The sequence below is a fragment of the Bubalus bubalis genome, chromosome 20 (assembly GCF_019923935.1).
Source record: "Bubalus bubalis isolate 160015118507 breed Murrah chromosome 20, NDDB_SH_1, whole genome shotgun sequence".
NCBI lineage: Eukaryota > Metazoa > Chordata > Mammalia > Artiodactyla > Bovidae > Bubalus > Bubalus bubalis.
The window spans coordinates 30,787,055-30,802,973 of NC_059176.1; the positions used below are offsets into that span (position 1 = coordinate 30,787,055).

Here is a 15,919-nt window from a genome sequence, read left to right on the forward strand (position 1 = left end):
ATAATGCATGCAAAAGATTCAGTTTACTACTTAAAAATTTTCTGGAGAGATTTTCTTTCAAATGAGGCTTCATATGATTCAGAAACCCCAAAACTGTAAAGAAGTGTTTTTAAAAGAACAACATGAGGGCTATATTGGGGAGTTTATCAGAAGAAAACACAAAAGCAAAATTCCAGATGGGGAGCCTCACATATAAAAGCAGAAACAAATCAGAATGCAACTCATCCTGAGTAATGAGCAATATCAAGCATACACATATATACCAAATGGAATCAGAGACCAAGAACTTCATATGGTTCAGCAATCGGATGAAGATTATAAAATAATTTGTGCAATTATGAAAGATTTTAAAGAGCAATAGAAATCTGAATAAAAGAACAAGACACTATGAAAAAGAACAAGGTCATCTGAAAAAAAAAATTGAAAAGCAAGAAGTCTAGCAATTAAAATGTAAATTGTAAAAAGATGTGTTATAGGGATAGTTCAACATTCAAGAAACTACTATCATGGCATTTGGTTCCATCACTTCATGGCAAATAGAAGGGGAAAAAGTGGAAGTAGACAGATTTTATTTTCTTGGGCTCCAAAATCACTGAGAATGATGACTGCAGACATTAAAAGACACTTGCTCCTTGGAAGGAAAGCTATGACAAACCTAGAGAGCATATTAAAAAGCAAAGATATCACTTTACCAACAAAGGTCTATATAGTCAAAGCTATGGTTTTTCTGGGAATTGTATGGATGTGAGAGTTGAACCATAAAGAAGTATGAGCACTGAAGAATTGATTCCTTTTAATTATGGTGCTGGAGAAGACTCTTGAGAGTCCTTTGGATTGCAAGGGGGATCAAATCAGTCAATCCTAAAGGAAATCAATCCTGAATGTTCATTGGGAGGACAGATGCTGACTAGTCAGAATGATGTGTGCCCTAATAAGATGATGACCACGAGAAGAGATAAATACAGGAAGAATGCCATGTGAAGATGGAGGCAGAGATTCAACTGATGCATTTACAAGCTAATGAGTGCCAAGGATTGCCAGTAGTCACCAGGAGCTAGGAGAGATGCAAGGAACATATTCTTCCTAAGAGCCCTCAGAAAGAACCAGTCTTAATGACCTCTCTATTTTGGACATTCATTCTCAAGACTCAGTTTGGTTCAGTTCAGTCGCTCAGTCACGCCCAACTCTTTGTGACCCCATGAATTGCAGCACACCAGGCCTCCCTGTCCATCACCAACTCCCGGAGTTCACTCAAACTCACGTCCATCGAGTCCGTGATGCCATCCAGCCATCTCATCCTCTGTCGTCCCCTTTTCCTCCTGCCCCCAATCCCTCCCAGCATCAGAGCCTTTTCCAATGAGTCAACTCTTCGCATGAGGTGGCCAAAGTATTGCAGTTTCAGCTTTAGCATCAATCCTTCCAAAGAACACCCAGGACTGATCTCCTTTAGAATGAACTGGTTGGATCTCCTTGCAATCCACGGGATTCTCAAGAGTCTTCTCCAACATCACAGTTCAAAAGCATCAATTCTTGGGCACTCAGCTGTCTTCACAGTCCAACTCTCACATCCATACATGACCACTGGAAAAACCATAGCCTTGACTAGACGGACCTTTGTTGGCAAAGTAATGTCTCTGCTTTTTAATATGCTGCCTAGGTTGGTCATAATTTTCCTTCCAAGGAGTAAGCGTCTTTTAATTTCATGGCTGCAGTCACCATCTGCAGTGATTTTGGAGCCCAAAAATATAAAGTCTGACACTGTTTCCCCCATCTATTTGCCATGAAGTGATGGAACCAGATGCCATGATCTTAGTTTTCTGAATGTTGAGCTTTAAGCCAACTTTTTCACTCTCCACTTTCACTTTCATCAAGAGGCTTTTTAGTTCCTCTTCACTTTCTGCCACAAGGATGGTGTCATCTGCATATCTGAGGTTATTGATATTTCTCCTGGCAATCTTGATTCCAGCTTGTGCTTCTTCCAGCGCAGTGTTTCTCATGATGTGCTCTGCAAATAAGCTAAATAAGCAGAGTGACAATATACAGCCTTGATGTACTCCTTTTCCTATTTGGAACCAGTCTGTTGTTCCATGTCCAGTTCTAACTGTTGCTTCCTGACCTGCATATAGGTTTTTCAAGAGGCAGGTCAGGTGGTCTGGTATTTCCATTCTTGCTATTTCAGCCCCTGATTCGTGATACTTCGTTATGACAACCCTGAGAACCTAACACATTAGACTTCATAAGATGAAAAACTTGTGCTCACCAAAATCCATCATTTAAGAAAACTAATAGGACACTCACGAACTGAGAAAAATATTTACAGAACAAGTACCTAACAAAGGGTTATAGACAGGATATAAAATGAATTCTCACAATGGAATAATAAAAAGACAAACCACCCAGTTAAAATAGTGAAAGATTTAAACAGACACTTTGAAAAGGAAGATATACAAATGATCAATAACCTTACAAAAAAGATGCTCAATATTTAGTAGCCATCAAGAAAATATTCATTAAAATCATAGCACTACACACCCACTGGAATGGCAAACACTAATAATGATAGCATCAACTTCGTGTTAATGAGGACATGGAGTAACCAGAACTCTCACTTTTTCTTGGTCATTATGTAAAATGATACATTTTGTAAGTTTGACAGCTTCTTTTAAAGTTAAATAAATACCTGTTAATCTAACAATTCCACTCTTAAGATATAACTCAAAAGAATAGAAAATATGTATCCTTAAAGAGTGTGGTTCCCAAATGTTTAATGCAGATTTATACATAGTAGCAAGAAGTTGCAGACAGTCTGAAGACCATCAGATGGAGAATGGATAAAGAAGTGGAGGCATACTCATACAGTGTAACACTATTCAACAAGAAAAAGGAACAAGCTACAGTTATGTTAAATAACATGGCAGATCTCAGAAACATTATACAGAGTGAATGAAGTCTTGCATGAGTACATACTGAATGATTCCATTTATATGAAATTCTAGAAAATGCTAAAATAATCTATGGTCAAAAAAATCATAAGAGTGGGAGGGTTGACTGAAAAGGGATGGAGAGAGCTTTTTGGGTTGATAATAATATTTTATTTACTGATAGAGATTTGGGTTCGCTAGTGTATGCACTGGTCAAAACTCAGTAAGATGTAATTTTTGCATTTCAATGTGTGTAAATGTTATCTTAAAAAACAGGTAAGTATCAAATTCCATTTGATATGCATACTTCAGTTTTAGGAGTGCAGTTTAATATGGGATTCATGACAAAAGTTAAAAACTGAGGAATAGATAGAGATATGAATAGATGGATATATGATACAATAAAATAAACATAGCAAAATTTAACTGTATAATCTTGTTGATGAGTATATAGTGTTCACTGTCCTATTCTTTCAACTTTTAGGTATGCCTGAAAATTTTCATGATGAAGGATTCTGGGTGGACAATGGATGCTAATTACAGCTGGCAAATATAATTAGCTAATTATAGGAGGCAACTATAACAAAAGATATGCTAGAACTGAATGTTCTTTGGTAGCACTGATGCTGAGGCTGAAACTCCAATACTTTGGCCACCTGATACAAACAGTCAACTCACTGGAAAAGACTCTGATGCTGGGAAAGATTGAAGGCAAAAGGAAAAGGCGGTGGCAGAGGATGAGATGATTATATAGCATCACCAACTCAACAGACTCAATCTGAGTGAATTCCAAGAGCTAGTGAAGGACAGGGGAGCCTGGCATGCTGCCGTCCATGTTATCGCAAAGAGCTGGACACAACAGAGCAACAACAATGCTAGAACCATTATAGAACTGTGATGGTAAAACAGAGATGAGGTTATAAATCAGTGGCAAAAGATTGAATCAGTCAATAAATGGTGCATGGACAATTGGCTGTCCATATGGATGAAGTCATCTCACACCTCACTCAAAAATAAAATCCAGATGGATAGAAGATCTAGATGTAAAAGCAAAACTGCATTACTTTTAGGAAAAAAATAAGAATATTTTAAATCTGGGGGTTGGCAAGGATATTCTAAAATAGCCACCAAATCCAAAAATCATAAAAGAAAATAATTTCACATTAAAATGGAGATAATTTCTATACAGCAAGGGCCATCATAATAAAAGTGAAAAGACCAGCCACAAACTGAAAGTTATATTTTTTTCACACATATAACTGACCAACTGTTATATCCAACATAAAAGAAGATTCTCACAAACTAAAAAGAACAACCCAGTCAAAATGGACATCAGAAAGTTCATAGAAGCAGCATAGAATATGGCCAAAAAAATATTTTTTTAATATGCTGAGCCTCACTAGTATTTGGAAAAATGGTAAGTCAGAAGAAAGTAAGAGATCATTATTAATTAATATCCTATCACATGATCTGTGGGCAAGATATGAGGAAAATGTATATCTTATCCATACTGATGGAAAGGCAGGTCAGAAAGTCAAATATGTACATACCCTAGACCCAGAAACCAGTGCAGGGATCTTCTCATGAGAAACTCTCATAGATGTACATAAAGACAAATCCAGTGATGGTCCCTATAGCTCTGTTTGTAGCATGATAAAAATAAATGGCTTTACTGTCATAGACTTACATAAACAATGAAACAGTGGAACCTAGAAGTATACATGAATTTATCTATACATAGCAACATGAATGTACCTCAAAGATGTGATTTAAATAAAGAATATAATTGAAAATATAAAATTCAGAATGATACCAATTATGAATAACATTAAACACAAAATAATAGAATATATGAGTTAGAAATATATACATGGATGGTAATATTTTTTAAACATGCTTTAGAATGCTACCAATTGTAAGACAACTATTTGTCTCTTGAGAGAGAGAGGGAAGGGAATAGAATGAGAGATATGGAGCTATAAATCTGGGTGTCCCTTTATCTTTTTAAAAAAGAGCTAAATTAACTATCATCAATATGGAAAAATGTTAATATAGATATCTCTTGTGTAAGTTTCAGTTTTCAGTTGGAATATTTCAGAGTAAAATTTGAAATGTTTTAATAGGAAGAAACATTTATGTCAGTTTATTTGGCTAATTTAAAAGGAAATATGTATACCTGTGGCGGATTCATTTTGATATTTGGCAAAACTAATACAGTTATGTAAAGTTTAAAAATAAAATAAAATTAAAAAAAAAACCAATGGGGGGAAAAAATAAATAAAAGGAAATAATATATAACTTTGAACGGAAAGATATGTGCCTCATTTTAATTATTTATATGTTTGAAAGGACCTATTCATATTCCTTTGAGATGCTGTCTATAATGCCTTCATCAAGATTACTTGCCCTTTGAAGATCACTTCCATAAGATGCTGGAAATAGTAAGTAAAAAACAGTGGTAACTAAAGTTCAAGCAATAGGAAAAATGGACAGCTTAAAAGATGCAGCAAAAGGCAAAACCCTCTGTGGCCAAGTATAATTCTTCCAATCCCTGGAAGTCCATCCAGAGATGGAGAAAATGAACCATGTTTATCTTGTGCATTTCTTATTCAATAAAATTTCAGTTTTTGTTTTGTATCAAAAATGGCAGCTTAGACAGATAGCTCACAAGTAATATTTAAGACTCCTGATGTGAATTATTATCAAAATTATAAACTTTCACTTTGCTAGTCATCAAATTCTGGTGTTATTAGTTTGTAAATACTGGTTTTGTAGATAATTTTTTATGCCAACCAGTGTCATTTCAGTTTTGAAATATTTCAAATGTAGATTCTCCTATGAAGTCATAGAATAAAACATATTATTTAAAACTAATAATATTTTTCATATTACTGCAGACTTTCTGCATATCAGCCACCATACTGTAATGATATTTCTTATAATACTGAATAATAATTTTGTAGCTGAGTATATTGAGGATATTACTCAGTATTGCCCAGGCATATCACTGTAGGGTTTTATCTCTTGAAATACAGGGAGTGAGTGTTATATTATAAAATATGGCTGTATTGGAAATAGTTGGTGTGTATTAGAATCTTAGTGGGTGAACTGACACATTTATATACCTCAAACTTATTGCTCAATTAATTTCATCTAAAACCAAACATAAGATTCCCATTTACTTCCCAAATAAGGCATCTAACTCTTACTGTGTATATATTATTTTCCTTTGCAGGTGGTTTTTCTTTTGATAGTATCTGGCTAAATATCATATACAAATATCATTGTTTAATACATTTTAATTGATTTATTGAAATGAGATGAATATATAGCAAGACATTCATCTCCAACATATACATGCTGTATGTATTCATTCATTTATTGAATATATATTAAACATAAAGTGTATGATGTAGACTATAGTAGAGAGCCAAAACTATACCATTTTGTACCCCCGAAACTTAAGGGTTAGTGAGGGAAACAAACCAAAATATTGACAAAGAAATAAAGCAATTAGTACTTACAAATAATACTAAGTTCCATGGAGAAAATAAACATTGTGGAATGATACACAGTAAGAGTATACTTACTCAGATAAGGCAGTCAGAGAAGGCTTTTCTCAGGAGGTGTTGCTGAAAGTGATGAAAGTATAATCACTTCACCCTGCTGGTTAATGATAAAACACCGAGTTAATGTCAATAGGAAAGATGTTTAATAACCTGAAAGATGGAGCTTCATAGACTTATTGGTGGAGATTTTAAAGTTTGTTCTTAACCTAGAGTCCATAATATGCACTTGTACATGCTCCACTGTATCCAATTCTTTGCAACCCTTTGGACTGTAGCCCATTAGGCTCCTCTATCCATGGGATTTTTCAGGCAAGACTACTAGAGTGAGTTGCCATTTCCTCCTCCAGAAGGTCTTCCTAAACCAGGGATCAAACCCATGTCTCCTGTATCTCCTTCATTGCAGGCAGAATTTTTTACCCATTGAGCCATCAGGGAAACCCAGAATCTGTAAAATTCTAGCCAAAATGCCATGTTCACATAACAAGGCAGAGAGTAGAGCTATAACCAAAGTCTTACATGATCATATTCTGGAAAAGAATAAAAATCCTTTCTAAGTATAATTTAAAATCCTTGTAAGCTTACTTGTGAATTGAATAACTTCAGTTAAAGAGATTAAAAATTTATACAACTAATAAAAAACACATAAATCATTATCCTGTAGACCTGAAACTAATATAATGTTATATAGCAGTTGTATCTCAATTTAAAAAAGGAAAAAACACAAAAATTCATCTTGTAAAACAAATATTAATATGATACAGCATATAGTGAGGCCTGTGCAGAAAGTATATCAAACAAAGAAGAGGAGCAGCCAAAGACAGACCCAAAAACTAAAGTAAGAAAGGGAGGGATGGACCCAAGAGTGATTAAGAGCCACTCCCACAGTTTAAGCTACTGAGGAGAAACAAATTAAATTCTAGAATGTTATATTGCTTGCATTAACTTGTAGTAAATATATTTTAATTTTCTCCCCACAGTGTTCATTAGGTTTTTTTGGTGGACTTTCAGAGTCTAAATTGAAGCTGTCAGGTTTTGATATTATGAAATAGTTGAACACCTCCAGGTAAAATGGCAATGCAAATTCTAATAATCATTCCTTTTCCACATGGTAATAATCTGGGGTTCTCTGGTGACTCAGATAGTGAAGAATCCACCTGGAATGCAAGAGACCTGTGTTTAATCCCTGGGTTGAGAAGATCCCCTGGAGAAGGGAATGGTTACTCACTCCAATATTCTTGCCTGGAGAATCCCATAGACTGAGGAGCCTGGTGGACTACAGTCTATGGGTCACAGAATCATGATAACAATCTTGGGAATAAAATTTTTTAAATGAGTACCATAAGTGGAAACGGATAGAGTGTGACCCTCATACTAGAAATTCTAGTTATTTTCCTGTAGTACAACAAGAAAAAAGAGATGAGAGACTAATCCTCAGCTCCATCTCCTAAAAATCAGCATAGCCTCAGTTAAGATATGACTTGGGCAAAAGACTTAAAGTGACCTCTAATGAGAAAAATGGTGACTGAGGGCAAGAGTTGGTTATGAATAGACTGTAGTGCTAAAAATTATACCTTTCCCAACAAAATACTTAAGGCATTGACACAGAAAGATCTCAGGATTCTCACAAAGGCAAACTGGGGGAAAACCTGCATTGTGGGGACCTCCACCTGATATAGCAGAGTATTTTGGTGGATATAAGTGCCAGGAAGCAGGACAAGTGCAATCATGTTTTGTAAATTGTGTGGAGTTTATGGAAAATTCAAAACTAGATATGAACCTCAACTTACAGTTATCTACTGAGTAAGACAAGGGTCCCCAACCTTCAGGATCTAAAGCCTGATGATCTGAGGTAGAGTTGACATAATTAATAATAAAGTGCACAATAAATGTAATATGGTTAAATCCTCCTGAAACCATTCCCCTCCCAAGTTCATGGAAAAATTGTCCTCCATGAATGGGTTCCTGGTGCCAGAAGGTTGGGGACCACAGGAATAAGATACATTCTATGTAGAAACACTTGAAAGTTCTGATCCTTCTGTTCGTTTCAAAAAGTTATCATCATGACATTCATGGGACCACACTTTTCCAGTATGGCGTCATCTTGATCAATCTTCTTTAATCCCTCTTAACTATCTTTGTCTAACTAAGTGTCATCTTGATCAATCTTCTTTAATCCCTCTTAACTATCTTTGTCTTAACTAAGTGTCTATCCTTTGGCCTTGGTGTCCACTCCTACAAGCTCATCTCTTCTTGCTCCCCACATTCTGGGCATAATATCTGCATGGTTTCAATGGCTCTACACGTGGAAATATAGATGTCTTTCTGGAGCCAAGGCACATCCATGCACACACACAAGCATTGAATATCAAGGGGTCTGAGTATGAAATTCTTCAGGCTCCATCCTATTCTTACTCACCTACATCCTGAATGTTAGCTTTCATTTTGAATTATTTTAATTCTTCCTAATAGCATATACTTTGGCCTCTGGACCTCTGAACATTTTTTTTTCCCCTCACTACTGAAAGCTTCCTCTTCCATCTGTTCTTAAACTTTTGTCATCATAAAGTACTTAGATTAAAGATTTACTGAGCATGGCCCCACCCATCAGAACAAGACCCAGTTTCCCCCTCAGTCAGTCTCTCCCATCAGGAAGCTTCCATAAGCCCCTGATCTTTATCCATCAGAGGGCAGAGAGAATGAAAATCACAGTCAGAAAACTAACCAAACTGATCACATGGAACACAGCCTGTTTAACTCAATGAAACTATGTGCCATGTCATGTAGGGCCACCCAAGACTGACTGGTCATGGTGGAGAGTTCTGACAAAGCGTGGTCCACTGGAGAAGAGAATACCACTTCAGTATTCTTGCCTTGAGAACCCCATAAACAGTATGAAAACGAAAAAGATAGGACACTGAAATGTGAACACGCCAGGTCAGTAGGTGCCCAATATTCTACTGGACATCAGTGGATAAATAACTCCAGAAAGAATGAAGAGATGGAGTCAATGCAAAGACAACACCCAGTTGTGAATGTGACTGGTGATGAAAGTAAAGTCCAATGCTGTAAAGAGCAATATTGCATAGGAATCTGGAATGTTAGGTCCATGAATCAAGGCAAATTGGAGGTGGTCAAACAGGAGATGGCAAGAGTGAACATAGACATTTTAGGAATCAGAAAACTAAAATGGACTGGAATGGGTGAATTTAACTCAGATGACCATTATATCTACCTTGGTGGGCAACAATCCCTTACAGGAAATAGAGTAACCCTAATAGTCAACAAAAGAGTCCAAAATGCGGTACTTGGATGCAATCTCATAAATGACAGAATGATTTCTCTTCATTTCCAAGGCAAACCATTCAATATCACAGTAATCCAAGTCTATGCCCCAACCAGTAATGCTGAAGAAGCTGAAGTTGAACGGTTCTAAGAAGACCTACAAGACCTTGTAGAACTAACACCCCAAAAAGATATCCTTTTCATTATATGGGACTGGAATGCAAAAGTAGGAAGTCAAGAAATACCTGGAGTAACAGGAAAATTTGGCCTTGGAGTACAGAATTAAGCAGGGCAAAGGCTAACAGAGTTTTGCCTAGAGAATGCATTGGTCATAGCAAACACCATATTCCAACAACACAAGAGAAGATCTACACATGGACATCACCAGATAGTCAATACCGAATCAGATTGATTATATTCTTTGCAACCAAAGATGGAGAAGCTCTATACAGTCAGCAAAAACAAAACCAGGAGTTCACTGTGGCTCAGATAATGAACTCCTTCTTGTCAAATTCAGACTTAAATTGAAGAAAGTAGGGAAAATAACTAGACCATTCAGGAATGACCTAAAACAAATCCCTTACAATTATACAGTGGAAGTAAGAAATAGATGCAAGGGATTATATCCGATAGACAGAGTGCCTGAAGAAATATGGGCGGAGGTTCATGACATTGTAGAGGAGGCAAGGATCAAGACCATCCCCAAGGAAAAGAAATGCAAAAAGGAAAAATGGTTGTGGAAGGAGGCAAACAAATAGCTGAGAAAAGAAGAGAAGCTAAAGGCAAAGGAGAAAAGGAAAGAAACCCCCATTTGAATGCAGAGTTCCAAAGACTAGCAAGGAGAGATGAGAAAGCCTTCCTCAGTGATCAGTGCAAATAAATCAGTGATCAGTGCAGAGGAAAGCAATAGAAAGGGAAAGACTAGAGATCTCTTCCAGAAAATTAGAGATACCATGTGGAATATTTCATGCAAAGATGGGCACAATAAAGGACATAAATCGTATGGATCTAATAGAAGAAGAAGATATTAAGAAGAGGTGGTAATGATACACAGAAGAACTATACAAAAAAGATGTTCATGACCCAGATAATCACAATGGTATGATCACTCACCTAGATCCAGACATCCTGGAATGCAAAGTCAAGTGGGCCTTAGGAAGCATCACTATGAACAAAGCTAGTGGAGGTTATGGAATCCCAGTTGAGCTATGACAAATCCTAAAAGATGATGCTGTGAAAGCGCTGCATGCAGTATGTCAGCAAATTTGGAAAACTCAGCAGTGGCCACAGCACTGGAAAACGTTTTCATTCCACCCCAATGAAAGGCAATGCCAAAGAATGTTCAAACTACCACACAACTGCACTCATCTCACACACTAGTAAAGTAATGCTCAAAATTCTTCAAGCCAGGCTTCAACAGTACGTGAACTGTGGACTTCTAGATGTCCAAGCTGGATTTAGAAAAGGCAGAGGAACCAGAGATCAAATTGCCAACATCCATTGGATCATTGAAAAAGCAAGAGAGTTCCAGAAAAACATCTATTTCTGCTTTCTTGACTATGCCAAAGCCTTTGACTGTGTGGATCACAACAAACTGTAGAAAACTCTGAAAGAGGTGGGAATACCAGACCACCTCACCTGCCTCCTGAGAAATCTGTATGCAGGTCAGGAAACAACAGTTAGAACTGGATCTGGAACAACAGACAGGTATGAAATAGGGAAAGGAGTATATCAAGGCTGTATATTGTCACCCTGCTTATTTAACTTCCACGCAGAGTACATTATGTGAAATGCTGGGGTGGACGAAGCACAAGCTGGAATCAAGATTGCTGGGAGAAATACCAATAACCTCAGATACACAGATGACACCACCCTTATGGCAGAAGGTGAAGAAGAATTAAGGAGCCTCCTGATGAGAGTGAAAAAGTTGGCTTAAAGCGCAACATTCAGAAAACTAAGATCATAGCATCTGGGCCCATCACTTCATGACAAATAGTTGGAGAAACAATGGAAAGAGTGAGAGACTTTATATTCCTGGGCTCCAAAATCACTGCAGATGGTGACTGCAGCCATGAAATTAAAAAACGCTTGCTCCTTGGAAGAAAGTTATGACAAACCTAGACAGCATATTAAAAAGCAGAGACATTACTTTGTCAACAAAGGTCCATCTAGTCAAGGCTATGGTTTTTCCAATAGTCATGTATGGATGTGAGAACTGGACTCTAAAGAAAGCTGAGCGCTGAATAATTGATGCTTTTGAATGTGGTGTTGGAGAAGACTCTTGAGAGTCCCTTGGACTGCAAGGAGATCCAACCAGTCCATCCTAAAGGAAATCAGTCCTGAATATTCACTGGAAGGATTGATGCTGAAGCTGAAAGTTCAAAACTTTGGCCAACTGATGCATAGAACTGACTCATTTGAAAAGGCCCTTACGATGGGAAAGATTGAAGGTGGGAGGAGAAGGGGATGACAGAGGATGAGATGGTTGGATGGCATCACCTATTCAATGGACATGAGTTTGAGTAAACTCCGGGAGTTGGTGATGGACAGGGAGGCCTGTTGTGCTGCAGTCCAAGGGGTCACAAAGAGTGGGACATGACTGAGTGACTGAACTGAACTGAAATACTTAGCTTAGATGTTACCTGGTCAAGAGACCTTGTTCAAGAGACGTTCCCTTGTACCTCCTCTGCCAAAGCAGATACTTTGTATGTCTCCATTGAGAAGCAGACTACTTGCCACCTTGTACCACTCACAGTCATTCAGTTCAGTTCAGTTCAGTCGCTCAGTCATATCCGATTCATTGCGACCCCATAAATCGCATCACGCCAGGCCTCCCTGTCCATCACCATCTCCTGGAGTTCACTCACACTCATGTCCATCGAGTCGGTGATGCCATCCAGCCATCTCATCCTCTGTCGTCCCCTTCTCCTCCTGCCCCCAGTCCCTCCCCGCATCAGAGTCTTTTCCAACGAGTCAACTCTTCTCATGAGGTGGCCAAAGTACTGGAATTTCAGCTTTAGCATCAGTTCTTCCAAAGAACACCCAGGGCTGATCTCCTTTAAAATGGACTGATTGGATCTTCTTCTAGTCCAAGGGACTCTCAAGAGTCTTCTCCAACACCACAGTTCAAAAGCATCAATTCTTCTGTGCTCAGCTTTCTTCACAATAATTAGCATTGCTTTAAATGTTTTCTCCCTGCAAAAATGAGTTCCATGAAGATAGTAATGTTGCCTGGGAGTTCACAGTTCTTTCTTTAGTGCCTCAATTGTTTTGTTTTGCAGTTTCTCAATAAATATTTCTTGGGTGAATGAATAAATAGAAAACAAAAGAAAACAGCAACGAAACCTTTAAGAAAAATTTAGAAACAAAATGACAGTTATGAAGAGCATATCAGTTATGCCAATAAATATAAATTAAAATCTTCCACAAAGAAGATTTTTAAGTTAGTCTAAAATATGAATTCTAACTCATGTTGTATAATCACCTAAAATAAGGTGTGTGCATGTTATTTGCTCAGTCCTGTCTGATTTCTTGGGACCCCATGGACTGCAGCCCTCCATGTTCCTTTGTCCATGGGATTTTCCAGGCAAGAATACTGGAGTGGGTTGCCATTTCCTTCTCCAAAAATAAGATAGCACAATAAAATTAAAATGAATTGAGCAAAAATATTTAAGAATATTAAAAATACAAAGTAAGAAGGCAAAGTGGTATTAGTATTAGAAAAAAAATAATTTAAGGAAAAGCTTATTTAATGGAATAAAGCTTCCAAATATATAATCTACACTGAATATTTGTTATTTAGTCTCTAAGTCGTGCTGGACTCTTGAGAGTCAAGCAAAATAAATCAAACAATGAATATATAACTACATTAATATTTACATTCCAAATAACATATCAATAAAATATTTTTTAAGTTTATCAGATTACCAACCCTTTGTCAGGCCCCAACAGGGGTTCTCCTGCTGGGTGCTGGTTTTTGTGGGCCCAAGGAGACCACATTCTGTTGAGAAGCAAAAGAAAGTTTAAAATTTTTCGTCAAAGAATGGAGAGGTAGGAAATCAAACTCTGCTGTGCACACATTAGGGCCCGTCTGTGGGTGGACTACTTTATCCGGGTCTCTGCAGTGGGGGCGGAGGCGGAGTTCTGGTGATGGCGTGGCCCGGCTCCAGGCGCAGGTGTGGTGCTCCGGCTCCAGGCGCAGGTGTGGTGCTCCGGCTCCGAGAGCCTTGCCAGGTGAGGCGGCTGCGCAGGCAGCCCGCCGCCGCCATCTTGAGTTGCAGAGTCAGCAGCCCTGCTTCTGCGCCCAAGGCTCCACGGAGCTGAGGTGTCAGCACAGCCATTTCTCACTCGGCGCTCCCGTCTGAAGTGCCAGAATGCAGGGGCCTCAGCACGCAGCACCCGGTGAGCAAGTGAAACTAGATGAAGCATGAAGGAAAAGGGGGAAAAAAAAAAGGTTAGCCTTTATTTTATTACCCAGATCTTCCAGCAGTGGGCCAGTACCTCCTGTCAGATTAGCGGCAGCATTAGATTAGAAAAAAAGTGAACAATAAATGTAATGTGCTTGAATCATCCCAAAATCATCCCCTCTAGTTGCCTGGAAAAGCCCATGGACGGAGGAGCCTGGTGGGCTGCAGTCCATGGGGTCGCTAAGAGTCGGACACCACTGAGCGGCTTCACTTTCACTTTTCACTTTTCTGCATTGGAGAAGGAAATGGCAACCCACTCCTGTGTTCTTGCCTGGAGAATCCCAGGGAGGGGGGAGGCTGATGGGCTGCCGTCTGTAGAGTCGCACAGAGTTGGACACGACTGAAGCGACTTAGCAGCAGCAGTCTGTGGAAAAATTGTCTTCCATGAAACTGGTCCCTGGTGCTAAGAAGGTTGGGGACTGCTGACTCAGATTCTATTTTTATGTGTGCAGGGGTTTTTCTTTCTTTCTTTCTTAATTTTTATTGTATTCTTTTACTTCCGTGGTGGCTCAGGTGGTAAAGAATCTGCCTGCCAATGCAGGAGTCACAGATTCAGTCCCTGGGTGGGGAAGATCCCTTGAAGAAGGAAATGGCTACCCACTTCAGTATTCTTGCCTAGGAAATTCCATGGACAGGGGAGCCTGGCGGGCTGCAGTCTATGGGGTCACAAAGAGTCAGACATGACTGACCATGCACACATGCATGCAGTCGCTTTACAATGTTGTTTGCTGGTGAGCAACAAAATGAATCAGCCCTATGTATACATATATCCCTGCTTTTTTCGATTTCCTTCTCATTTAGGTCCCCATAGAGCACTGACTAGAGTTCTGTGTGCTATGCAGTATGTTCTCATTAGTTCATATACTTTTTTTTTATTTCTTGAGCACTGTTAAAGGGCTTTGCTGGTGACAAACTCTTCTTGGACAGACCTGGAGTTTCCAGGTCTGGGAAACTTTCTGGGCCTCATTTCTGGGCCTCATTCCTCCTTGAAATGTAAAATCCTAGAGAGAGTATGCGCCTTAGGGGACGTACTTCAGGCTGCAACTAATTGGTCCTCCTGAGGAGATGAGATATTATAAATCTTTTCAGATCAGAGCAGTTAACTAGATGAATGACTGTAGATCTAACTCTCCCACTTCATGAAGCCTTAGAGGGTAGGGCTTTTTATAGGATCACTGAGAAATCCTAGGAAATTCGATTTCCGAATTCCACCCCTTGTTCTGGAAAGCATTTTAGCTCCTGGGGAATTGAACAACATGTATGCCATGTCAGCCACTCTCACCAGCAAAAGCAAGATTGAAATTAGCAGGCACCAAATTCTTTTGGCTTGTCTTAGGCAAAATTTAATCAGAGCTATAGTCCCCAAAATATGTCTCTTTGGCATGAGAATTGTTTTAGGTTGATTATTTTTAAGAAATGGAAGACTTCTGAAGTCTTTTTACCACATTCTTAGCTCTATAAAGAATTAAGGTAAAAGACCTGAGACAAGAATAGCAGTATTCTCAGAGATATCTGCAAAGAATATGGACTAGATGTGGTAAGGAGAATTCTAAATACTGGCAGGACTTCCAGACATTTACTTTTCCTTGAGGATTGCCTACTTCCACTTTGAAGTCCCACTGCTATCCCCCAACATCCTCTTTTATCTTTAGCTGAAGATGATACTTAAGGTGAAAGCTTC

At 38.5% G+C, this 15,919-nt stretch overlaps 2 long non-coding RNA genes across 2 annotated transcripts in view; one reads left to right on the plus strand and one right to left on the minus strand.

Moving 5' to 3' along the window:
• The window catches only part of LOC123330817, a 123,071-nt gene extending 109,205 nt beyond the window's left edge, over positions 1–13,866 (minus strand). The window contains exons 1-2 of the long non-coding RNA XR_006547007.2: positions 13,704–13,866; positions 6,512–6,587 (exon numbers count right to left, since the gene is read on the minus strand). This is a non-coding gene — a long non-coding RNA (uncharacterized LOC123330817). The remainder of the gene's footprint in view (positions 1–6,511; positions 6,588–13,703) is intronic.
• Positions 13,867–13,941: 75 nt separating this feature from the next.
• LOC112580859 overlaps positions 13,942–15,919 on the plus strand; it is a 97,881-nt gene continuing 95,903 nt past the window's right edge. Inside the window, exon 1 of the long non-coding RNA XR_003105182.3 lies at positions 13,942–14,173. This is a non-coding gene — a long non-coding RNA (uncharacterized LOC112580859). The remainder of the gene's footprint in view (positions 14,174–15,919) is intronic.